The 24,495-nt window shown below is 47.7% G+C and overlaps 1 long non-coding RNA gene and 1 other non-coding gene across 2 annotated transcripts; both read left to right on the top strand.

Annotated features, from left to right (window-relative positions):
• Positions 1 to 1,624: 1,624 nt before the first annotated feature.
• Positions 1,625 to 6,725, top strand: LOC119088594. The gene is made up of 3 exons (XR_005092260.1): positions 1,625 to 1,747; positions 5,641 to 5,837; positions 6,317 to 6,725. It is a non-coding gene; the product is annotated as an uncharacterized LOC119088594 (long non-coding RNA).
• Positions 6,726 to 8,941: 2,216 nt separating this feature from the next.
• On the top strand, positions 8,942 to 9,048 carry LOC114697433. The gene has a single exon (XR_003735180.1). It is a non-coding gene; the product is annotated as a U6 spliceosomal RNA (small nuclear RNA).
• Positions 9,049 to 24,495: the final 15,447 nt, after the last annotated feature.

Genomic DNA, 24,495 nt, shown 5'->3' with positions numbered 1-24,495 from the left:
GTGTTGATGTCTGTGGCCTGTGTCACCTCAGGGGGCCGTAGGAAACATCCATGATGAAATTAAAGGGCCATGTTCTAAAGCAAAACTAGAGATTTTAGCTCCCACCTTCTGTAGGAGACTTAGAAGACCCGGGCCCTGTGAGCCTCCTCCAAGGTCAGGGGCTAGGAGTGAGTTTTCCATTTTGTAAGTACACTGTAAACATGTTTCCAAGGCAGCGTACTATGAATAACAGGTGGAAAAAGGCAAGCACGCCCCATCAAATGCATTGCTTTGAAATTTGGGGATTGAAAGGCTTTATGGTAACTTATATCTTGCCATTACAAAAGAGTGTGATTCACCTGCTCGACTTTGTTAGTTGTGATTTACAGAGGAAGAAGTTACATAATTAGCTATACCCAGCAGCAGTGGAAGCTTCCAATATCCCAGGAAAGGCTTTTGAAGGGCTTTTGTAATCCTAAACTGAGTTTTTATGGTTGCTTGTATTTCCAGAAGACATTAGAAATAGCTTTAAGTATATGTGTGTGCTCAGCTTCTGCTTGACACTCAGACACACATCAGCAGCCCCCAGACTTCCTTCTTCCATGCAGAGGAAACTCTGGCTGTAATTCTCACTTTATTCAAGAGGGCCCCAGCTCCTCTTGCCGTGGGGGTGGGGTCTTGGTTGAATTTCTAGGCTTTTGAGAAACAATGCTCCCAGTTGTTCATGTTCCTCACACAGGATGCCTGAGATAGAATTAGCAACAAAAATTACTGTTCCGATCTGGCTTGCCTTCCTTTCTTCCAAGGCACTTTGCATATTTTATGGAGAATTCTCCCTGTTCTGAGGTTAAATTAAATGGTTGGGGAAGATGCAGTCCCTTTCCTAGGCCTAAGGAGCCTAGGCAAGAGAAGACTGAGGCCAGTTGTTCTTCACACCTGGACTTCACTGGGCCGTCATAGCAGCCTGCCTGGCTGGACTTCATAGGATGCCCCTGGGTCTATGAGTCCCTTTATCCCAAGTCCCTTAGCTGTCGGTGCTAAAAAATCATACTACTACATTGTAAACACACACACACACACATACACACACACACTGCTCGTCAGCTGTTCCGGGGAAAACCACACTCTCTGGGCCTCCTTGGATCAATAGTCTTGATGCACTTTCCCCCTGACTCCCTGCAGTCATTCTCTCTGGGACCTGCTGTTTCCTCTAGTTCCAGATCCCTCAAGGATATGAGAAAAATTATCATCTGTCTGCCACCTTCTGGAAGTCCTGCCTCATTCCACTGCAGACAGGAATGCATCCACCAGGCAGGATCAGACCCTGCAGCAGCCTGCCTCTAATCTAAGATTCCGAGGGGAGCATTCATAGAGACCTCACTCTGCTGAGGGCTGGGGGTGGGCGTAACTCCCCAAACGGTCTCCTCTGTACACCAGGGCACACATTCACCTCTAATTCACACAGTGGCAAAGGTAAAGCTGACTGTTGAACCCAGGCACCCCCAGCCTGCAGGCCTGAAGGCATGCATGTATTAACAAGAATTGCTTATGCATTCGGTTGCACAAGTCCCACCTTGCTCTGGAAAGTATTTCCAGCGGTTCACAAAAACATGTAAAGATCAAATGTAAGATCAACCAGAGAGTGAGTCAGGACAACAGGTCAAGAAAGACTGAGAAGCTTCGGGGCTACCAGCCTCTTCAGGGAAAGGGTGCCGTCCTCAGTATTGACTCCCTCATGGTTTACACCCCACAGTCTGTGTGAAGGCAGGTGAGTTTTCTCCCTTTCTGTGCTCTTCTCTGGAGTCCTTTTTCACACTGCCTCTGGGGAAGAGGAGGAACTCTGGGTGGGGGAGGGACAGGAGCTGCCCTGCTGGCTGTGGTTTCTCTGCAGGGTGGAGCTAACTCTTTAAAAAGCCCTGCTCCTTGGGCTCACTAAGAGCTGACTGTGAGGCTACTCCCTGCAGGGGACAGGAAATGAGTGTGGAAGACGCCAAGGTCCTTGGTTGTTTTAGATGGGCACAGTCAATGGGGGGGGGGGGGCGCGGAGTATTTAACAGGAGATTGGCAGAGCCCTTGCCTAGCTCATGTAAGGCTCCACCAAAATCAGAAAGGATGCTTGTGGACCAGCTTTTTTGACGCCAGATCCTGTTTTTGCAGTAAAAAAAATAAAGTGCATGCTTTTTACCTTTACTAACTTATAGATCTATTTTCTAAATACAGGTTCAAACAAGAAAGGAATGAGTATGTGGATTTGGACTTTAAAATGGCCTCTAATAATTCAATTTCTCACAGCTTTTCTAGTGTATAAACAGGAGACCTGGGACCATATCTGTTGGGAGAGAAACTGATTTTAAATAACCAACACTTGCGGCCCACGTGGCAGCATGAATTTGGGTGTCTCAAAATGCAGACTCCAGGACGAGATTAGATGTGTAATTTACTGTCAGCCATGCTAGTGAGAGATAAAAAGGGGCAGTGGCAGGAGCCTGAAGACCAGGATGCGGGCCTGGCCCTGGAAGAAGATAAGGAACAATGGAAGGCAGAATTGGAGATGTCAGGGTAGGTGCAGGCTCAGGAACAGGGCCAAAGTTGGCAGACTGTCCTTGGCACAGTGCTGGCCACTAGGGTTCTCTGTCACAGGGCAGGGGCCCGCAGCAGCTCTTCGGCTGTGCTCAGAGCAGTGAGGGAAGCTTGGCCTCAGCCTCAGCATGCTGTGAGTCCTTGCAGCAGACCCTGCAGTGATCTGTGTGGCACCACAATGGCTGGACCTGGGTCAAGACTGACACTCCCCATAATAATGGGTCTCCATCAGGTACATGTCTGGTGGTATCAAGGCTGGGGTCATCCGCTTTCCATATGCTTCCATGGCCTGGTAGTCACCCTAGCCATTACATCTCCGGGCCACAGGGAGAAAAGTAGAGTGGTCACATGTCCACTGAGACAACAGACACTTTCAGAAATCTCACGGAAACCATCTCTCATTTCTCACTCACCAGAACCATGGTCCTGCTGGGAAGTGGCTTAGAGAGAAAGGATCCAGGGAAAGGTGTTAAGTCGGGTGTCTGCACTACCAGAGGCATTACCACTGAGCCCCGAAGAAGACCTAACGGTGGCAGTGTTATGGGCATCTCCAACCCACATAGATGCTGTGTTGAGCAGCTAATCCGGGACCCATCATGCTCCAGCAGGACCTTCCCAGAGCAGCTGGCAGCTAAGCCTTGCTGTGCTGCATGGAGGTCTCCTGGAAAGCTTGCTCTGGGTCATCCTGGTACAGGATGCCACACAAGTTAGAGAGTTCATATTTTCACTCTCAGGAAGGTATTTCTATTTTCCATGAAGTGTTGCATGAATCCTAAATAGTCTTATAATAAAAACCTGGAGCCAGATATTGGGGTGAATGCTGAAAGATCAGAGAGACAAAGGAACAAGCCTCTAGAGAAACTGCTCACCACTGCTGAATCCTCAGGCTGAAAGGGAGGTGAGCTCCTGTCTCTATGAATCCTCAGACTGAATGCCTCTGAGTCCTCAGCCAAAGGAGTTCAAGTTCCTGTCTCCTCCCGCCTTATATGCCTTTCTCCACCCAGCCATTTCACTTCCTCTCTCAACCTTCCTAGTGCTGGGATTAAAGGTGTGTGTGCTTCCCAAATACTGGGAACAAGGCATGAGATCCCAAGTGCTGGGATTAAATGTGTGTGCCACCACTGCCTGGGCTCTGTGGTTAATCTAGTGGCTGACTCTGTCCTCTGATCCTCAGGTAAGCTTTATTAGAATACAACAAAATATCACCACAATGAAGGGTTAACACTCTGGACTCGGAAGGGAAGAGACTCACGTTGTTTGCTCACTGTACCAGATACACTTATTTATTATTTTAAGTTTAAAAATGTTTTTATTTGCGCGCGCGCGTGTGTGTGTGTGTGTGTGTGTGTGTGTGTGTGTGTGTGCCATGTATGTAGGTATATGCCATGTGTGTGCAGATGCCTGAAGAGATGCCCTGGTTCTGCAGTTACAAGTGGTTTCAGGTGGTTGTGAGCTGCCCAGTGTGGCTGCTGGGAACCAAACTCAGGCCCTCTGCAAGAACAGTAACCACTCTCAACTACAGAGCTATTTCTCCAGGCCCACATTTTTTTAAAGAACTTTTTAAAAGGAGTTTATTTTGAGCCTAATGTGAATGAATGGCCCTGACCCAGAAATGTGGATTGACATCCCGAGTCACGTGTTCCTCAGGACTGCCTAATCTTCACCAGGACCTTGGCACCGATTGGGTGCTAGTTTAGGCACCTAGGTTTGTCTCTCTGTGTCTGCTCTTCTGTCTTACGGCAGCCACAGGTGTGGGATGTGGTTGGTGGGTGTCTTGGGTGGTCCTGATCAGGCTGAACCAATGAAGGGGATCTCATTCTCTTAGTGCACTTGGTGCAAAAATGGACTGTAAGTTGGTTCAGTGAGTCAGGGGAAGGTTGCTGGCGCTTCTGGGAAATTCTTGTCTTTGACTAGAGAGAGCCTCTGGGACAGCTTATTTCTATCTTCAGCAGATGTGAACAAGAAAACTAGGACTCCTGATTGCTCCTCACCACCATCCTGGGACCCTGAAGGGTGTCTCTGTAGAGAAGCCCACTCTCTGGGCAGTGCCTTAGAATCAGAACCTGGGTCCTAGAGAGCATTACAGCTAGATGAACTGTCTTGAAGCCTCTAAAATGTTCACATGCCTGTGGATGCCAGTCCATTGTTTCATGACGGGCACTTTTTAATTTTTATTTTATGTGTTTTGCCTGCATGTATGTATATGTACATGTGTGTGCCTGGTGCCCACTGGAAGGCCAGAAGAGAGCTTTGGATTCCCTGAATCTGGAGCTGCCAATGGCTGTGAGCGGCTTTGTGTGTGCTGGGAACCCAATAGAACCTGGGTCCTCTGCAAGAGCAGCAAAGTGCTCTTAACCACGGAGCCATCTGTTCAGCCCCTACAGGCAGTTTTGGTCGGTATTTCTGCTACACTGAAAGCATCCTGCCTGCCCGAGGTGTGCTGTCCATTCTAGAGAGCAGGAGGAAATGTGCCGGGCCTGGGACAGAGGTCTGAGTGCTGCCTCCACACCCTGGAGCAGATAGATGTGTTTCGTGATTGTAAGAACAGCCCAGACATGTTACTAAGAAGCTGGCACTGGCTTGTTGCACTTAATCTGTGAGTTCAGGGCTAGCCTCTTTCCTGGATAGCAGTGACCTTGGGAACCTCAAAAGACTTCACAATCATGATAAGTGTCGAAGACGACAAACTTATCACCAGGTTCAGGGCAACATCAGCACTTTTTCTTCATTTTTAAAGCAGGCAGTGGTGAGGATAGAGGATAAGACAAACACATAGCAGATAAAGGCTTGCAATTTTCTCTCATCACAGTTGAAAAGCCCCCTACCTTGCAGAAAGAGCATGGGTTGGGAGACATTGGGTCACCCGTGGGTTCTTATATTGTGGATAAATGGCTAGAAACACAGCAGTGTTATGAACAAAAGTCAAAGACCTTTTTCTAGAACAATCTACACACTCAGAAGTGAGAGCAGCTGGTCTCGCCTCCACACATGGCAAACACAGTTCCTTCCAGATCACCACAGCCAGTCACCCAGCTCGCCCTTCAGACGCTGGGCCAGACTGGATTCTTTTCTCTCTCCTAGCTAGAGGAGCTTCCACACTTGACTTCTCATATCCTGCTATAAACTAGTCACCGCTCTTCAGAGAGGAAACACAGTGAATACCAGCCTGCCGAAGATGAACACGGCCAATTCGTCTGTTACTGTGTTCCATGCCCCAAAGATGTTCCGAGATACCCACCATTAACAAACGCTCCAGGACTAGGGAGATGGCTCAGAGGGTAAGAGCACACAAACCTGAAGACCTGAGTTCGAATTCTCAGCACCCAGATAAACGGGCATGGCTGTGCAGGCTTGTAAATCCCAAACCCTGGGGAGTGCAGACAGGCCAGCTCCAGGTGTCAGCAAGAGATACTGTCTCAAGAGAATATGACAGAGCAATACGTCAGGACCCTTGGGTTCTTTCTCTGTTTCCCCACATGTATACACAGGTACATACATGTGCACAAACATATGTGCACATACCACACTACCCCCTCACTTGTACACCAACTGAATAGCCCTGTACAGGGACTATTGTGATTTGAGTTCAGAACAGTCTCCAAAGGTCATGTGCTAACGGCCTCGTTGCCAGCCTGTGGCACACTGGGAGGTGGTATAACCCTCAGGGGCTGGAATCTAGCGGCAGGAAACACATTGTTGGGGGTGCCCTTGAAGGCTGTTTGGGAATATAGCCCTTCTCCTTCTCTGTGCTTCCCAGTTGCCGTGAGGTGAGCAGTTCCACATAAGCGGGCCTTACCTACCGTGTTCTTCGGCCTCACCACGGGCAACATGAAGAGCGCTCATGCACTGACCGGACCCTCGGAACTGTGAACCAGCCGACCACCCTGCTAAAACAAGCGCCAGTATTTGTCTTTTGAGAAGGCAGTGACTGGACACATACGCCTGGGTGTACACCACAAGGCACTGGTGAAACCACTGTGTTTTGTTTTTGTTTTTTTAAGTTCAATGAAATATTATTAAAAAATCAAAACAGAGAGCTGGGTGTGGGTTGCGAACCTCTAATCCCAGCACTCGGCAGAGCAAGGCCGGAAGATCGTGGAGTGGAGGCCAGCCTGGGTTCGTATTCTGGCGAAATGAAAAACAGCCTGGGGTTATAATCTAGGAATTCTGTGGACAGTAGTGAGTAATTTTATTTATTTCAAATAAATAAATTGTTAGACAAACAAATTAGCTTCTTGAGAGAGTTCTTGTCTTGCTTTGGCTTCCTCTCTGTAGAAATCGGCTTGCTTGTGATCTGGCCGAGTTAATGAAACACAGGCTTAGCTTGGCCTAATGTGCTTCTCACATTTCTTCCTTTTTCTCCTCTTTCTATTTTTGCATGGATGCTTTTCACATCTTACACTTTCGTTACATTTATTTATTGTGTGTGTGCATACAAGTGGTGCACACGCAACACACCACACGTGCGGAGGTCTAAGAACACCTCGCAGGCCCCTGCTCTCTCCTTGCATGTTCTAGGATCCAGGGATCAAGCTCAGGGTGTCAGTCTCTGCAGCAAGCGCTTGACACTGAGCCATCTTGCTGGTTCAGTTTTTGGTTAATATGGAGTCCCACTCTATTTTAGTCTGACTTTGGATTCCTATGCAACCTAGACTGGCCTCCAACTCACAGCAACGCTCTTGCCTCAGCTTCCCAAGGCCTGGAACTACAGCCATGAGCCACCAGGCCTGTATTTATTTTTGTTTTAGTTTCTCAGACTTTCTGTTTAGTTGTTTGTCTGCTGTCCTTCTTTTCTCCCTGGTTTTTGAAGCAGGCTTTGGTTTTGTACGCAGGCTGGCCCTGGAATCCCTCTGCATCAGCTCAGCTTCCACCCATCTCACCGAAGGTACTGTGCACAAACATGTATGTGTGTACTATATCTGAGCAAACCCTCTTCATAGCCACAAGATATTCCTGCCGAATTTCTGCCGAGGCTGAAGGGAAGTCTAATCAATCAGGTCTATATTTCTTTGGATTGTCTCAGAAAACAACTAATTCTGCACAGCTAGTGGTCACCTTTCTTTATGATGTGTAAAAACAAAACAAAACAAAACAAAAACCACACAAGCATCATATGAGTATCATATGAGAGAGAGTTTGTTCTTGTTCTGGTGCCCTGGCCCCTCACCCCTACCACAGCAACTCTGAGGGAATATTTGCAGTCTCGTTTTTACTACAGAACACAGATTCAGAGAGCTTCCCGAGAATACGCAGTGGGCAGCAGTTAGGAATTAACATCTAGACCAGCTCTCTGCCGACTGCCTGGCTGTTCAGAGCATCCGATAAAAAACAAAGAACGGTGGAAGAAAAGACACTCCTACCAGCTATCCCTCCTCCTCTTTTTACCAGCTGAGGCTCCCCAGCAAGCAAAGGCAACCCAGGCCTGCAAACTGCAGGCAGCGGCCTGGCGGCGGTCCAGGGCTGGAGTCTGAGGACCTAACTTGGTCCCTCAGGTCTGTTACAGAGCCAAGCCTCAGCCCCGGGTGTGATCCAGGGCTAAGGTATGGAGCAGGTAAGCAACCAAACAAGCATGAGAGTCTGCCTGCCCCCTCTCCTGCCTGGATCCCCTCCCCACGCTGGTGGCACATATGTGGGGTGGCACAGCCATGACCGGCCTGTAGTACATCTGAAGAGATGTGACGGTTGGTCCCCTAATTTCTCTCAGAAAGACACACTGGCCTGTCACCCTAGAGGCAGTGGGACCCGGGAGAATGGAGCCGATAAACAAGGTGGACTTTATTCAGAACCCCAGACAATTTGTACTCTGAAAGTTAACAGAGGTCACGTAAGTAAAGTTCTCAGGAGCTCAAACTGTTTACAATCACAAGGACAAGCCACACATGGCAAAAACATGTTTTTCCACAGAGGCACACAAAGGACAGTTTAAACGTTAAGTGAATAACACCACAAGCAATAGGGAGTAGTCTGAAGTAGACTCACTCCCATCTGCTACACCTCGGAGGAGCATGAAAACACTTTCCAAGAACAATTCCATGTTTTGAAGAAACAGGTCACATGACTCTTGTCTGTTTTCTTGGAGTGTTCTCACAAGCACTCAGAATTCTCCTCTCACGACTCCATTTTAGGACTATGTTCCAAAACTGGTCCAACATATTCCTGCTCCAATCACTTTAAAAAACTATTGGGAGTTGGGGAGATTGCCCAGTGGTTCAAGCCCTTGTCAAGAATGCCTGAGAAATAGCAATTGGATCCCCAGAAACCCACACGAATGCTAGGTAAGTGTGGTGGTCTGCACAAGATTCCAGATGTTTAATTATGTGGTAAAGGTCCTGCTCTTTGGGTCTTATTATTCGATATTATTCCCCAACGAAACGAAGTGTCCGTGCTCGCTTTGGCAGCACATATACTAAAATTGGAATGATACAGAGAAGATTAGCATGGCCCCTGCGCAAGGATGACACGGGAATTCGTGAAGTGTTCCCTATTAAAAAAAAAAAAAAGTGTCCAACAATTACAGAGAATTCAAGCACAAAGGCTTTACTGAGGTGTGATGAGGAAAGGGGTCCAGAGAGCCCTACTTCTTGATAGGTTCCTTTCCCTAGATTCTACACCAAGACCCTACTGTTCTATGCAGGTGATTAGCATATCTTCACACATAGTAACAAGCTATTGGATCTATTACACACTTAAGCCCTTGGCTGTAACTGTGTAACTAGATCTCTGGGTGCTTTGAAGGAGAGGAGTTTCATATAAATCAAGAAACAACAATAAAAGCATTTGAGCTGTTCTGCCAGGATGCTGTGCACTCAGAGGACCCGTGGAGGGTTCCCAGGAAGCACTTAAGAAATGTTGGTGATGGAGGCTTTTCATGGGAGCAGTATCAAACTCCTAGTCCATGTTTAAGTCAGCATTAAATGACGTGAAGCATACACTGATGGTCTTTGAAGAAACTCTAGGATAAAATAACAGGACTTTCTGCAAAGGTTTTACATGCTCAGAAGTGTACAAGGGCTCAGTTCATCTCAGTGGTCAGGACCTTGCTCTCTTCTTCCTGGCACGGAGGGGTTCCCCCTTTCCTTGATGAACCTGAGGTCCCATTTGTCCCTGGAAACCTTGAACAGGCCGTAGTCTGTTGTTTCTATGGGACAAAACCGTGTAGCTCTCTGATTATGCCCAACAAGGACTTGGTGTGTTTTATAAAGAGCTAGGGACAATGTCCATTCCTTGCTTCTTCTGGTTGCCATGTGGTCCCTGATGAGGCTCTTGGCAGAACACAGAGCCATGTCTGCTGTTCATTAGTGGATTATGTGTCTGTAGGCAAATATCAGGATAATTTTTTCTATAAGCAATTGTTAAAAACCCTGGTTATAAACTGCTAGAAATATTAAGGAAAAACAAACAGAGCCCTATTCTCAATTACTAAAAGGAATGAAGAGAGATTCAGTGTACCATTAGCTGACTCCATGCTGGTGGGAGGAACTTGCCATTGGTCTCAGCAGAGGTGAACAGTGATTGGACCCACTATGGTGGATGATCACACTACCTGGAAGCAGAGGTGGCCTTGGGATCTGAATCCCTAGCTCTGGCACTGTGACTCTTAGTTTTGTATTTTAAAAATAGCACGCCGGCGGCCAAGGGGGCACGCCATGCAGATGCAGCAGGCGGTGGCCGGGTGGAAAGTTACTCACGCCATGCAGACACAGCAGACGCGTGGAGTTTTGTTGGGGGAAGGGAGGAGGGAAGACAGTGAAGAAAAGAAAGAGAAGGGAGAAAAGGAAGAGAGGAGGTGCACACTGCCTCATAGCAAGGGGGAGAGTGAGGGGGAGAGAGAAGAGGGGAGGGAGGGGTTTTTCTTAAAGCGGACTTTACATAAAATGACATGGTCGGGACACTGGGCGGATCCCCAAGGGGCGAGTCTAAATGCTAACATTCCTTCCTTTATGATTATTATAAAAAGGTGAGTTATGGATAGCAAGTGGGGGGGTGAAGGTGCCGAGTTCTCGAGCTGCTTCCTGCTGACTTGGGGGTGAAGTGGGGAGGGGGAAGTTGGGGGTCAGGGTCACACACAGCAGGAGGTGTGAGTGAAGAAGCATTCAGTTAGCTGTTATCCTGGAGACCCCTTGAGGGAGCTGAGAAAGCAGGTTCCTAGAGAAAAATAGATTGTTATCATTGCCTCATGAGCCATGGGGGAGGATGGAGAAGTGCCCTGGTTGTACAGAAGAGGCAAGGGTGGATGAGCCAGATGAAAGATATGCCCTTGAGTCTGGAGTGGTGGTACCAACAGTGATGTTCCAGGAGCTTGGAGAGATGACATGCCAAATCAGGAGTACAGGAGCCATCACGCCTGCTGTTTCTCTGGAGACGGGAAATGCCTCTATCCACCTTGTAAAAGTATCAATGAATTAGGAGATAACAGAGTTTTTATGAGTGGGCATATGGGCAAAGTTAACCTGCCAGTATTCACCAGGTTGGTGTCCTCAGTTGGTGCAGCGGCTGGTGGTGTATCTGGAGGGCCCCTGAGGGTTTGGCCTTGGCACAAGTCTGGCAGGAGGGGCGGATCTGTGTAGGATCTTGAGTCTGTAAAACAACTGGAACAGATTTACATCTTAGTGTCATAGCAAAAGCTATGGCTTTGGGTTAAAAGGTCTGAACATTTTCTAGGGCCTGGTTTCAGCCCAAATGAAACATATCTTTAAATCTATAACCAGAGGAAATTTACTGAATGGAAGTGGTTGAGTGAGCAAAGGATGAGGGAGGCTTCCATACCCTCTCTAATGCTAACCTGTCTCTAAAAGCTGGGACCAGTAAAATCCACAGAAATTTAAGGACTTCTAAAAACTGTTTGTAATCAGTGCTCTATCAGTTTATCAAAACTATATTTATCAATGCAAAAACTCTGAACCTCTGAAGTTACATCTGAAACCAGTTTATCCTGTATCATGAAGTCTATGAATGAGGCACACCTGTCTGTACTTTTAACAGGAAACTTACAAGGTGCTTGTAGCCTTGGCATTGGGGGAGAGAGCTGTTAGAACTGGCAAGCATCATCAGATCTGAGAAGGATAAGTAAATGAACAGAAGTGAGACAGTTTTCCTATCTTCACATAAACAAACCTTAAAGCATCTTCTTCTTATCTAATTCACTTTTTTGCAATTCTCTAAGTCATTGCAAAGTGAGTTTATCCCCTTTTTGAGTCTGGTAGCAAGGTGAACTGTGTCTAGACTTAGTATTAGCTCTAAGCGAATGAGGCCTGTGGATTTCACATGGAGAACTGAAAAGGCAGCTGAAGGCTTGATTGCTGCTGTTGAACTGACAAGATCTGGTTGTCAAATGACATCAGAGATCTGAGAAGCATAAATTTTACCTGAGTTAGCAATCGAAAGTGACAAAGACTCCCTTGCTGGCTACCTAGACAGCCAGCCCAGGGTCCTCCATGGTCATTGAGGGCAGAGGTCTCAGGGCAACAATATCGGTCTTCAGTTACCAGGCCTAGGCCTGCCAGGCCTCAGAAGATCCAACGGTTGTGGGATAGGGACTTGTGGGGAGGACCAGCCTACCTTGTATAGGCAAAAGTGAGGCAGTGATTCCCAGAGTCCTGTTGTCCATGGTCTGAAGAAGGCCCTGGCAGCAGTCGAGGCAAAAGGCAGTAGTTGAGGTGAAAGGCAGTTTTTGCTCAGTGGCTGGTGCTACCACTCTGGAGAAGTTCCAGGTGGAGATTCTTCTGTGCCCATCCATCTTCTTTGGAGGAAATAAAGGTGCTGCCAGGAGCCACATGTCTCTCTATCATGAAAAGTTTTTCAATTAAACATTTTAAATTCCATATTCTTCAGATCTCTGAGCATTTGAGGACTGTGTCTATTAGGTATGAATGACTGACAATCAACTTGTGTTCCCTAACAGTCTCCAATATGTTAGCAGCTTTTGTTTGACTAGGACTTACTGTCTCCTGAGAAGGCAAAGAAGAGTGACAGGGGAAAGATCCCAGGGCCAAGTGGGAATAGGAGAAAAAGGGCTTGTGAGTTGGGGTGTGGCCCACCTCTGAGAAAGGACCCTCTCAGGGGACCAGAAACTCCATCATAGAATGTATATCTTGTTTATCAGATGCCCCATTTATCAAACATATGACATCATTTATTCAAATTCTCTAGAGGCTTGGTGTTGAACATTTGGCAAGATGTATATGTGAATTTCTAAGTTAGCTTTTGTTAATCTGAATAGATCTTTATCAATTTCAATTTCTATTATCGTATATAGTATAAACCAGTGTTGAATCAAATATAGCTTATCTCTATCATCATAGAAAAAGTCCATAACAATCCAAAATATATGAGGCTTGTTGCTTCCATCCTCTAGAAGGAGAAAATGAACAGAGAAGTCTGTAGCTAGAGTTTTCCTGCTTTGCCCACAGTCAGGACAAATCTTTGTCACCCGTCAGTCCCACAGCCGCTCAGACCCAACCAAGTAAACACAGAGACTTATATTGCTTACAAACTGTATGGGTGTGGCAGGCTTCTTGCTAACTGTTCTTATATCTTAAATTAATCCATTTCCATAAATCTATACCTTGCCACGTGGTTGGTGGTTTACCGGTGTCTTCACATGCTGCTGGTCATGGCGGCGGCTGGCAGTGTCTCTCTGCCTCAGCCTTCCGCTTCCCAGAATTCTCCTCTCTCCTTGTCCCACCTACTTCCTGCCTGGCCACTGGCCAATCAGTGTTTTATTTATTGACCAATCAGAGCAATTTGACATACAGACCATCCCACAACAGAAGTCATCAGGACTAAATGTACTTTTTTAACTTTAGTAAACCTTAGTAAAAGATGGCTGCCAGCCATGTGGCTGTCTACATCATAATGAGGTCACCAGCCTAGATGGAAGAGAGCCACTGGGTCACTGCTCAAAACATTTTTTATAGGTAAATCTAAGTCACATGAATATACACATAGAGACATGTTAAATGGGAGTTAAGCAATTAAGAAGGAAGAAAGTGGAGAATTTTTCTCAGTTTCCTGACTGTCTGGACCAAGAAATACTGAGGCCAGGCTCACATCCAGGGGGACAGTCAGAGGCCGGTAGCTCCACTGGAGACCTGAGTGGCGGTATTGAATGGAAGGCAAAGTCGTCAGTGAACAGGAAAGCAGACTTGTTACTACAGGCAGGATAGACCAGATCTGCTGTAGGTGGAGGCAAGTAAGGTCCTAGCGTGAAAAGGGTACCTGTGGTACGCCACCAAGCAAACAGACCACGGGCAGCAAAGTTAGTGGAAGAGGTTTGAGGGAAGAGGAAAGGAAAAGAGTGAAAGACCTGGGAGGGGCAGCCCCTGGTCGCTAACCCCAGTCATAAATGTCCCGAAAAATACAGCGCAGTTCCCATGGATCAGAGGGGAAAAGGAGTCACTACTGCCTCTTAGCTATGGGCGTCCCCCATTAAAGGGGGTGGTCACCGCACTCATCGGGGGTCGGGCATAGCCGGGCTAAGCCAGAAGAGTCTCAGCACCTAGTACCAGGCTTTTCGAAGAGGCCAGGAGGTGAGAATGAAAACTTGAGTTCCAAGAAGGATGTCATCCATAGGAAAAGGTCAGGAATCGTGTGGCAAAAGCCAGAAGCCTAGAGGAGCTGTGGGATTGTGGGCAGCACCCACATGAAACTTAGGCAATTGCCGCGGGTGGTGAGCGATCTGTGGGCTGGAAGGGGAGCCTGGCACGGGTAGACAGAGTCCAGTCCAGGGTCCTAGGGTACCTCTGACTGAGGAACTGCCAGGAGAACCTGCCGAGTTTTCACAGCACCAATTCTGTATTTTAAAATCAGCACGGTGGTGGCCAAGGGGGCACGCCATGCAGGTGTGGCATGGCGCAAAGGAAAGTTACTCACACCATGCAGACACAGCATCCACGTGCAAAGTTTTATTGGGGGAAGGTGTTGGCTTTAAACACGATGCTGGTTACCGTTCGAGAAAGGTCACGAGGCCCGACAAAACCCAGTATCAGAGCTTTATTGGGGGGAGGGGTGGAGACAGAAGATAGAGTGGCCAGGCCTGTGAAAGAGACACATGAGGAGAGGGGAGAGGGGGGAGGAGTCTGTGACCGGCTTTTTAAGGATTCCCCTGCACATGTGCATGCGGGCTTACGGAGCTACACCATGCATGCACAGATTGCGTGACCACGGAAGACATAAGGCCCCTTGCTTGGCTACTGATCTCGGCCTGTGCAGTCATGCAGCTGCGGGAGTGGCCAGGAATTCTAACGGAGGGGGGAAGGGAAGAGAGGGAATCACCTGGAAAGAGTCTAAAAAGGGATTGTTTACACTGGGTTGGCCTATGGGCAGGTCTGGGGGGAAACACCAATAGATGTGGGAAGACCAGCCCAGTGTGGGTGGTGCCGTTCCCTAGGCAGGGGGCCTGAATGTGCAAACGGAGTTGAGCACAGACGAGAGACTATGTGATCATTTCTCTCAGCTTTAGGTGTGACTGCGATGTTAGTGTCTTAAGCTTCTGCCACTGTGACCTCTCCAAAGTTTAACCTAGAATCGTGAGATAAAATAAATCCTTTATCTCCCCAGCTTCCTTTTATCATAACAATAGAAATGAAACTAAGATTCCCCTCTCTCCGAAAGAAGATGGGAAGGCAAGAGCTGACACCTGGAGGCAGTCTGCTGATCTTCACGACTTTACAAACACACACGCACACGCACACCACACACACACACATATACATACACCATACACATACCACACACACACACACCACACATACATACACACACACCACACACACAACACACAACACCATACACACCAGACACATATACACACACACCACAACACATACCACATGCACACCACACACATACACACACACCATACACATATCATATACATACACCATACACACACCACACACACACACACACACACCACACACACATACACCACACACACTTGCAACACACACACATACACACACACACCACACACACACATACACCACACACACTTGCAACACACACACACACACACTTGTGTAGTTTAATGAGAATCTGTCTCAAAAATCATGAAAATACTAGAAATCAGAAGCAGCATAATGTGACATATTAAAGGAAAGTTTCTGGTGCCTGGTTTAATCATACTCTCCTCCCTTCCGTGGCACACCCAGCCACCAGCCTGTTCCAAAGGTCTCATGCATTATCATTTACATTTTACACGCATGTATTTGCATCCCTCTACAAGGGCTGCAGGTGTGAAGTGCTGACATTCAGTCCTTTAACTTCCCCTCATGGTTTTACCATGCAGACATTCTAGAGGATTCATCAAAGTTTCAAAGGCCACCCAGGATGCTGACAACTTGTAGGGATGGCCAAATTACTCTGCCAACTGTGTGTTTACAGTCCCACCCACAGCTCCAGGATAAATGTTCACTTTCCTACTTTGCTCTAGGAAGACATTTGTGCGAGAGAGGAAGGTGGGGGTCTTGCTTTGTTGCACCCCGGGGAATGACTTCCTGGGCCAGTCTGGCAACTCTCTGGGCTCAGCTTCCAGAGCACCTGGTCTGTGTGTGAGTCACCACAGCCTGCTTGCTAAGTGAGACTTGATTCTGGCCAGTCTGATGGCAGGTGTTGCCAAGTTTGAACTTTGATTTTCCCAGTGACCGAGAGATTTGAATCCATGCTCAGATGGTGCTGCTGTGTGCTCCTGAAGGTCCCCTCAGGCTGTGTGCTCCTGAAGATCCCCTCTGCTGTGTGCTCCTGAAGGTCCCCTCTGCTGTGTGCTCCTGAAAGTCCCCTCTGCTGTGTGCCCCTGAAGGTCCCCTCTTGCTTGTGCTCCTGAAGGTCCCCTCTGCTGTGTGCCCCTGAAGGTCCCCTCTGGCTCATGCCCTTTGCTGGTTCTTTCCCTTGGGTTTTCTTTTTCTTATTAACTTATGCTTCTTTTACATTTTCAATATAATAGTTCATCTACTTTATTTGCTGCAAATATCTTGGTCTGTCATCAGTCTTTTAACACTTTTATGATGTCTGCAGATGGTTTTGGTTCTGTTGAACTCAACACATCCAGTTTTTAAAATGATTATTATTATATTAATGCAGGGTCTAGCTATGTGACTCAGGCTGTTCTAGAACTCATAACCTTCCTGAGTAGTTGCCTCGATACTGGGCTTACAGGTATACCCACCACACCCAGGTTCTTTCCACTTCTTTTTGTTTGGTTGGTTTGGTTTTTGTTTTTTGAGACAGGGTTTCTCTGTGTAGCCCTGGCTCTCCTGGAACTTGCTCATCTGAAACTTGCTCTATAGACCAGGCTGGACTCCAACTAGAGATCTGTCTGCACCACCATGCCCAGCTTTCTTTCCACCTTTTGTGTGCCATGTCTGAGATCTATGACTGTGCCTGAGGGTTTAAGAATATCATGAAGTCTTATTTTTTACATGTGAGACTTCAGTAGCATCAAGAGTTTGTTTCCATATGGTAGGCAAAGTGGAGACCTACTTTTATTTTTTCTATTTGGACAGCCAGCTGTCCCAACTGATCATGATTTGTAGGGAAATAGCAATTACATTCAAATTCTCAAATATGCCTAGAACAGTGTCTGAGCCTTATTTAGCTCTTCTCTGCGCACCCCACCCCCACCTTTTACATTGAGTTCTTTTATACAGTCACTCTGTGAAATGTTTATTTGCTGTAGTAAAAATTTGCATGGGAAGTGGTAAGGTTTTGCTTCAAAAAGGCCTGTGCATCTCTTTGGGCAAGGTTTAGTGCATGTTTAATAAGCAAAGACTCAGATTGGGGGTCTGGCACAGAGGCCTGTCAGGCCTACCTGGTTAGCTTGTTTAACCTCAGCAGCACTGTGATGTGAGGTTAATCTGGTTCCCACTTTTACAGATGGAAATTAGGAGACACAGGGAGCTCAGCAAGTGGGGTCTGAAAAGTCTGTCGTGAGCTAGTCACAGACACAGATACTGTCTAAGCCCACCTGTCTCCAAAGACCTTGGCCTTTCTACTTTACCACCAAGATTACATGAGCTGGGCCAGGCCATCTCATGTGGGAAAATGGTGCTTCTTAGCTAAGAGTAATCACTTCATCATGATGCATCTGAGCTCAGGGATGAGACCAGATGAGGGTGTGTAGCAGAGCATACCTTTGCCGAGGATGTCGCCAGGACCCAGGAACTCCACACCTGCAAGCTCATCACCACAGCAGAACAGGAATTATTATTTGCTTCCGGATTTAGAGTCTGAGCTGCAGGGAGAGCAAGGATTTCCTGTATCTCACAGTTACTAATAAGCCACGAGAACCATGAACAACTTGTGTCTTAGATACAAAAGACAGCCCTGCCATTATCTCCTGGGCTGGTGGAGACCCTGGAACAGGCCTTGGTTGGCAGAGTGTGGGCTGAATTTCAACCCCATGAGCCACGTCTCTGGAAGAAACCTGAGCATGGGAACACTTGGGCGCATTTATTACCAACTGGGTACAAGATCCCTTTCTTCCCTCCATGGGCACTTTTCTGAGCAGAGTCCACATCACAACAGCTTTCTGAGGCACACAAATCACTCTTTCAAAATGACTGCAGCCTCCACAGACCAGAAAGAGAAGATGTGAAGGGGGCAGAAGGGATCGTGAGGATGAGAACTGAATCACCCTGTAGGAAAGGCTGTAATGGTTGCCATTACTGCCAGAAATACAGCTTGTAAGGCTGGAGACAAACGACTCTACTGAGATTCTGGGGGAGAAAATGGCTTCCACGTATCTTAAATCTAGCTGATGTTCTCAGAAGACCATGCTTCACAGCTGAAGGAAGCCCAGAAGGAAACAATGCCCTCAGGGAAGAGAGCCAGAAGCAGTGGCTGCCTGCTCCTCCACATGGATGGCTTTTCTCTCCTGTCTGTCCCAACCTCCTCTTCAGTCCTTTCCTGAGTGCACTGTCTGTCGGTCATGCAGTCAATCCTTTAAGGAGAAAGGCGGGGAAATGCTGAACCTTGGTTTACCCTCCTGGGGAAAGAGGTGGCGACTCACTTGCCTTTTGGAAGGGGATCTCCGCTGTTTGCTTCCTGCTGTGGCCGAGAGGGTGGCATGCCAAAGCTGACTCTGGTGACTCAGACGTTCTGTGACCCCAGATTCAGGACTCCAAGATTCCCAGATGCTTGAGGACAGAACACTTCTTTATAATTAAGCGTTCCCTTTTCCTCTGGCTGTATTTTCTACACTTCTTCAAATAGATGGGACTCTGCACTCTCAGGTTCAGTGGCTGGTGTGAGGCATTAAGTTGTAAAAACCACTTCCTTAACGTTGTCACCACCGTGGCGTTCCGGAGCCCTTTGTTATGTGTAGTGGACCAGCCCAGAAAGCCAGACTGGCTCCTATTACACAGCCAGGAGTTACTTTCTGGCAATGACTATGAAGATTTAACATTTCTAAAAGCCAGAAAAGATTTCTTCTCTCCCTTTTCCCCTCTCCCCTTGACCTCCCGCTATGCCAGAGGCCACAGACAAGGAAAGCCTAATTCATCTTGACTAATGTGAGCAACCAGCCGCTTTGTGATTTTGGCCACAGAAATGTAGGCTTCATGCGGCCAACTAAGGAAATCATCTATTTTTCCAAGTGTGCTCACCGTAGTTTCACTGGTGGGCTGCAGCGGACACGGAAGAACTAGAGTTGCAGCATTCGAAGAGACTTGGAAAAGTCGTTTAGTACAACTATCCAAAGGATGCTGGGATGTCCTCTCTGCACCAGTGGCCGCCTAACCTGGCTGCACACCAAAATAACAGCAAGCACTAGTTCCAAATAAACTTGGCTTCACCTGTGAGATGCTCTGGCCCTGACACCTGGGGGCCATGTTTGTCCTGGGATTCATGTCCCGGTGGTTCTGAGGAGGTCTGACCTCACAGTGCCAAAGAGTGACCAGGCCACAGTGTGGGGACCCTGCAAGGTGTCAAGGCCCTTTACTTGACCTTCCCCAGCACCTAGTCCTTGGTGCCTTCCGAATAAACCAAACTGGGGGGGCTCTGCCTGCTGCCAAGATCTTCCCAGGCTTGGCGGAGGAGCTCTTTCTCCTCACTGCTCACCCACCATAGAGCCACACTGGAAGAGGCTAGCCCTCGCGGCCTCCCAGAGCTTTGAAGATCCTGCTCACAGCTCTTTCCCGACCCTTGTCACTGAACATCTCCACTTCTTCAGGCCCTCACGACCACATTCTAACCTTCCCAGAAGGTTTCGTCTGACTTGGAGCTTCCGAATTGCCACACCTGATCCCTTCCTCTTCCGAGCCATGCAACTCAGAGCACTGCATTCAGCCTTCGTGCCCTCCACTTAGGCATCCATAAATGGTAACTGATGCTGCCGATGGCACCGGTTGGTTGTGGGGCCGGCACAGAGTGCTGCCACAGTGGCGAGTCCCCACGTCAATCCCTGTCCACCGCATCCTCCCAGCTTTGTGCAGACTGTGGGGCTGGAAAGCAGTACCATGGAACAGAAATGTAGTGGGAACCACATGTGTGATTTCCCCCACATATATAACTTTAAATTTCCTGGTAATCACATTAAAGAGTAAACACACAAAGAAGTGACCTTCATTTTAATAGCATTTCCTATTCAATTCAGTGCATCTAAAACCACTGCCCAAAGAAGTTGAAGGCACTTGCTGCTCAAAACTGATGACCTGGGTTCAGCTCTCAGAACCTATGTAAAAGAAGGAGAGATCCAACTCCCAAAGTTGTCCTGGATATCCACACATGCAGCATTGAATGTGTGCACATCATATATACACAATAGTAATAACATTTTTAAATTTTAAGGAAAAAATAGTAAAACAGCACCGTAACGCAGGACTGATGAGGAGACATTTTACATTTCCCCCTTATCTCATCAATGTCTGGTGTTTATTTTACCCTAATAGCACATCTGCATCTGAATTTGCCCTTTTCAAGGGCTCAGAGCTCCAAATAGTGACACCATTGAACCACACAGCTTAGCACGCAACTGTCTGGTCTTAGACCCCACCCGCAGCCTTTCCAAGCTCAGAATTCTCTTCCCGCCTCTGCCTTGAATAGTTTCTCCATCTTCAAATAGTCACCTGAGATCAGGTCCTCTCTTGTTTCCAAGCTCCCAAACCCTCAGGATTCAGTGATCTACTTGTCACGTGTTTAGTGTTATATCCATTACCTCTTTCATCAATGTGACCAAATAGCCTGACAGAAATGGATAAAGGGAGGAAAGATGTGTTCTGATTCACAGCTCCTGCCGTCGAGGGAGACGGGCAGCTGTGGGACATGGTGGCTGGAGATGTGGAGTGAATTACTCATGCCTCGGTGTGTCAAGAAACAGAGTCAAAGGCAGGACTGTGTTTTCACTCTCAGAAGTGGGCCTCCAGTTACCTTCCTCTCCAATGCAGACACCACTACCCAGAGAGCCGACAGCTAGGGGACTAGGTGTTCAAACATGAGAATCTGTGCAGGTGGGGGTGGGTTCAGTTCTATGCCACGGCAAGAGATAAGAACCAAGGAACACATGCTTACCGTCAGGGTACCCAGAAAATTGTAAAGTCTCTCCAGAATTATGTACAGAAGAATCAATATCTTCATGTGCCTGTAGAATCCCCCTTGGAGGTGTTTTTCTGCTATGTAAACTCATTCACTACATCAGCCGCATTCCCAGGTGGCTGAGTGTCTCCATCAGATGGACCTTTGAGCAAGACTATGGAGCATTGTCTTGAGTAATGATTGATGGGAGAGGGCCCAGCCCACTATGGGTGGTACCCTCCCTGGGCAGGTGGTCCTGGGTCATAAAAGAACGCAGGCCGAGCAAGCCATGAGAGCAAGCCAGTAAGCAGCACCCCTCCATGACCTTTGCTTCAGCTCCTGCCTCCAGGTTCCTGCCTTGGCTTCTATTTCCTCCCCAAATAGTTTCTGGTGTTTTCTAACAGCAGTAGAGGCAAACTAAGATGATGAGTTGTTTTGAGTTGTTTTCCTTTGGCTGCACAGGCGTGGCATATTTAAAGAGGGGTGCTATGAACAGAGACAGCAGGCACAAGGAGGAAGTGTTGGCTCAGAAAATGTGCCGACAGGTTTGGACAGAAATCTCACGTAAGACTTTGGATTTCAGAGGGGCTGGGACAGGGCAGGGCTGGTCACATCTATGTGGGTTGTTCGAAAACCCTATTGCATGTTAGAATCACTTGAAAATTTTCTAGAAAACCAATGTCCAGCTGGAAACTCAAATTAAAGCAGTCTGTCCAGCTTATTTTTAAATCTTGGGGGACTCTGCTGCAGCTGAGGCTGGAAGTCAGGTGCAGTGAGCAGTGCTTTGCAGGTTCCCCAAAATGGTGGGAATCTTCTTAAAGCAAAGGCTCTGGGCAGCAGGGTTGGGGCAGGGCTGAGGGCCAGCATTTCCTCTGGATGCTGACACCACTGGCCCAGAAGTGGCAAGGTCTGGATTTCAAGGACACAGGAGGCATCTCATCACTGGGTTGTGGGGAGTTCTCTGGAGCTACAGAGGTGGTAACCTTCCTTCTGCTGGGAGGTCATGAGAGGGTGTGGACACAGCCGAGCTGGGGCACGGGAGCTTGGAGTGCATCCCAACAAGGATGCCTGGTTTCTGGTACCATCTAGAGCTTTGTGCAGCTCTATAGCTAATGATAGAAATAGACCCACAGTTACACACAGAGGACTTTACAAGCACAGGACTTTGGGGGAGGGGGTACAAAACATAGGATGAGTAAGAAAAGCTGCCTGGCTTTGGGGAGGTACTGGAGTTCTGTTTTCGGCTGATGATGATCCTAGGGTGCAAGAGAGTCTGACAAATTCAAAGGAGCAGAAAATACTGAGCTATCCCTCTTGGAAGGAAAAACCTAAGCTGCCCAGTCTTACTGCCCCTGTTACATTATCTCCACTATGAAGCAGGCTCAAAGGCCTTTGCTAGCATGCTAGCAGCTTTGCAAGCCACTGAAGAGATGTCGTTTCCCTCTAAGTCCCCAGAATATCTCGCTGCCCCTGCAGTCGAGCCTTTGATCACATGTCACCTCAGTCCTGACCCCATTGGGGCTCCATGCTAACTGTCCTTGTCTCACACAGAGCCTGAGCACACAAACCACAGTCTAGCACCTCTGAATTGCCCTCCAGGAAGCTGCTCTCACTGGCCATGGTACTTATAGTGTGCCTCCTCCTCTCTCTCCTGCAGTTATTCATGCATGAACTCTTGGTTTCTAACTTTGTGATACCTTTGCATGACAATCATCTGAACTCCCTCCCTAGATCTGGAGAATTCCTACACTGTGATCTGAATATGTGTGCACTTCCAAATCTGCATGTTGAACCTGACCTCTGAGATGGTGGTGTTAAGGTCTGGGGGCTTTGGAAAATGGTTAGGTCATGAGAGAGCCACCCTCATAAGTAAATTAGTACCCTGCAGGGCCAGCCCACATCTGGACCTACAGAGATGACTCAGCTGTTAAGACTGCTTCCTGCTCTATCAGAGTCCCACCTTTGAATCCCAGCACCCATATCAGGCAACTCACAGCCACTCATAACTCCAGCTCCAAGGGATCAGACACCCCCTTCCGGTCTTTTTGGGTACACACACAAACATGTACACACACAAAAAAAATTAAAAATTAAAAACAAGGAAAGAATGGTTGACATTCAAGCCTTTGTCAGATGCCAAATCCATATGCACCTCAAGTTTGGACCGCTCCACCTCCAGAAGTGAGTAGGTCTGTTCCTTGTCAATACCTTGCCTAAAGTACTTTATTACAGCGGTTTCGATGGACTAGATACCTTATGTATGCGGGGACTGGAGAGAGGGCAGTTTCTTGGTGAATCAATGCCTCCCCGAACACAAATTTGAATACATGTGTCTGTTTGGAAAGACAGATGTTCCCACCCAGGTCTGTGACATGACAGTCAAAAATACTTTTTGCTGAAATCAGTTAGCTGATTTTCTCTGCTTACTTGGTCAAGAATTTTCAGGGTTGTCTGCAAAGGCAGATAGGGACACCAACCCACACCTCTCATACATTCCTTCTGAGAGTCAGAGGTAGGGTCATGAACCGTCAGGGTCTTCCTGGAATGTGATGGAGGGTTTTGGTTTTGTTTGCGGCAGTAATGTACCGGCACTGAGCATTGAACCAAGGGTTGCATGAATGCCAGACAAGTGCTCTACCACTGAGCTACAACTCCTGCTCTTCTTCCTAGGATGTGGGACCTGTGGAGCCCAAACTAGGGCAGCCTAGCCAACTGTAATCTGAGTGCTGTGCACTTAAACAGAAAAGAAAGCTACGTGTGATTTAATTCAATACACTCCAGGAAAAGCTTCCACCCTGGTTCTCTGAGGAGCCACTTAGCAGAACTCAGTTCCTCCACAGGAATGACTCATGATGGGAGCAGAGGTGACCACTGACTCCAGAGCTTCAGAGGCCCTTGTCTGCCCGGGAGGTTGGGGGGCCCAAAAAAAAGCCCAGTGAACTGTCATGCAACCATGATTTTGCACACTTTTAAAAACTGCCCTGGGTTAAGACTCCCTTCTCTCCAACATCCTTGCCTAAGAGCATAGCGGCGGAGAAAAGTTGGAACGCATTCAACTTGGGCTAAATGGGGCACAGTTTTGCTGTCACAGTTCTGGTAGAGTTAAGCCATTGCTAGCTGGTGTGGATAATTCACGTGCCCAGCCATGACCAGTCCTGAGAATTCCATCTCACATTGCACAAATAGCTTCTTAAATGCACAGGGAAGAAGTCTTCGAATGCCTGAGACTTCAAATCATGGGAATAGGTGGGGCAGCTCACTGAAAACTCCAAAAGGAATGGGCTCTGCTGAGAAAACCGGTGAGGAGCTCTCGGGAAAACCTGTCTACTCAAGAAAAGCTTCTGGGATCAAATGCCTTCCTGTCTTGGATTCTTTACTTCAGTCTCTGGCCCAGCTTGAAACTGCCTTTGACTGAGAGGTTTCCAAAGG

This window comes from Peromyscus leucopus, chromosome 9 (genome assembly GCF_004664715.2).
Source record: "Peromyscus leucopus breed LL Stock chromosome 9, UCI_PerLeu_2.1, whole genome shotgun sequence".
Lineage (NCBI taxonomy): Eukaryota > Metazoa > Chordata > Mammalia > Rodentia > Cricetidae > Peromyscus > Peromyscus leucopus.
The sequence above is the reverse complement of the archived record's forward strand: the minus strand, read 5'-3'. Positions and strand labels throughout refer to the sequence as shown.